This window comes from Castor canadensis, chromosome 2 (genome assembly GCF_047511655.1).
Source record: "Castor canadensis chromosome 2, mCasCan1.hap1v2, whole genome shotgun sequence".
NCBI classification, from domain to species: Eukaryota; Metazoa; Chordata; class Mammalia; order Rodentia; family Castoridae; genus Castor; species Castor canadensis.
This window is the reverse complement of record NC_133387.1, coordinates 12,450,233-12,452,354: the sequence shown is the minus strand read 5'-3', so window position 1 is coordinate 12,452,354 and position 2,122 is coordinate 12,450,233. Positions and strand designations below refer to the sequence as shown.

At 46.7% G+C, this 2,122-nt stretch overlaps 1 pseudogene; it reads right to left on the bottom strand.

The window, feature by feature from the left end:
- Nucleotides 1–715: 715 nt before the first annotated feature.
- On the bottom strand, nucleotides 716–1,656 carry LOC109702288 (olfactory receptor 2F1-like; annotated as a pseudogene).
- Between the last annotated feature and the right edge of the window lie 466 nt (nucleotides 1,657–2,122).

Genomic DNA, 2,122 nt, shown 5'->3' with positions numbered 1-2,122 from the left:
CTTACTAGAGGATATCCTTAGCTCCAACCTTGTAGAAAGATATTTGAGGTCCTGAATGTGTGACTCTCTGGATTGCCATTTGCCTCTTCTGAACGTTGGAAAGGGAAAGAAGCCCATGTGACCTGTGCATGGCCCAAGCTTACTCAGGAGTGCAGTGGGATCCTGACTGACTTTGGCCTGCCCCAGTAAGATGGGCCTGACCATGTGTGACTTACATGACCTTTATACCATTGATCACATAGGCACAGTCAATTTTGTACCTTACAGCTTATTTTTTTTTTTTCCTTTTCTCAGTGAGAAATAAGGAAATAGTCTCTTGACATAAATTGTGTGGACTGCCTTAACTTCTGAAAGAGTCTTCCTTTCTAATTCACATATGATTTAAGTCGATTTTTTCCTTTTTTTAATTTAAGAAAATGAATATAATTTTTAAAATTTTCTGTAGGATGCATGCATTTTTAAGGGGTGGTAATTTGTCTTCTTTGAAACAAGCCAGGGACCACAAAATAGAGTCCAAGTTTAAAAATCTCACTTTCCTATTACTTCTAAAGGGCATGGTGCAGACTGTGGTCCTCCCACCTGTCCCTTTCACACACACGCACACGCACACACTCACACACGCACACGCTCACACTCACGTGCACATCATGAGGAGGGTTCATCTTCTATGTCTGCCATCTTCAGTGAGAGGCCTTTTCCTTAGGAAAATCATTCCCTAATGCTTTGACTCAGATCTCCTCATCACAACCCATTGCAGAGCAGCCTTAACATCCTTGTTCCGAAGACTGTAGATGAGGGGATTCAACATGGGGGTCACCACGGCATAGAAGAGGACCACCACCTTGTCCTGCTCAGCAGAGGCCACAGAAAGTGGTTCCATGTGGGTGAAGAGGGCCATCCCATAAGACATGGAGACAACAGTGAGGTGTGAGGCACAGGTCCCAAAGGCTTTGCGGCGTCCCTGGGTGGAGCGGATCTTCAGGATGGCAGCCACAATGTGGGCATAGGACAGAGAGACCAGGCAACAGGGCGCCAGCAGTACCACTATGCTGGAGGCCACTATGACCACCTGGTTGAGGGTGATGTCCACACAGGCCAGCCTGACAAGTGCCAGTGTCTCACAGGCCACGTGGTTCAGCACATTGTGCCCACAGGTGGGCAGGCGCATGGTGACTGCCATCTCCGCACAGCATTAGCTACACCCACAAGCCAAGACACACCTGCCAATGTCACACAGAGTCTTGGGCTCATCACTGCCATGTAGCGCAGGGGGTCACAGACAGCCACGTACCGGTCATAGGCCATTGCAGCCAGCAGCAGGAACTCAGTGCCTCCAAGGGCCAGGGAGAAGAAGAGCTGGGTCCCACATTGAGCAAAGGAGATGGTTTTCTTGTTCAGGAGAAAGTGTGCCAGCATCTGGGGGACCCCACTGGAAGTGTAGCAAATATCCACAACCGAGAGTTGGCAGAGGAAGAAGTACATAGGCAAGTGGAGTCGGGGATCCAGCCCTATCAGGAAGACAATGAGCCCATTGCTCAGTAGGGTCAGCAGGTAGACGGCTCCAAACAGGACGAAGAATCCAAACTGGACTTGTTTGTCACTGGAGAGGCCTGTTAGTACAAACTCACTCACCCAGGTCATGTTGTCTCTCCTCATGGAGCAGGTGGTCAGGTAACTGGGAGAAATGGGTACAGAAGCAGGGAGAAGCAAGTAAAGTATTCTTATTTTTTACTCTTGAATTGGGTTCTAGGCCTACATTGGAGCAGGAACTGGGTCACCAAGCTTGGTTTTTAACCTAAGTGTTCACCCAACAACATAATGGAGACATTGGAGAAATGGAACTTGGCTCTGACAATAAACTATGAGATCCTTAAGGACAAACTCCTACTTGGGGCATCTTTTGTGTTTAGGGTCCTGCACAGTTACAATTATATAGGAGGTAATTTCCCAATGTAGAAGATAGGTGGAGAAAAAAAATAGGGGTAGAAAAATGGAAGAAACTATCATAAAATGTGAGAGAAAAAAAGGAAAGGAGAAAGAAAAACTAAGGAAGAAAGGTGTAAAAATGGGACAGATGGGGAAGTGTTTGGAAAATAGGAAAGAAAGCAAGGATTCTTTTTTA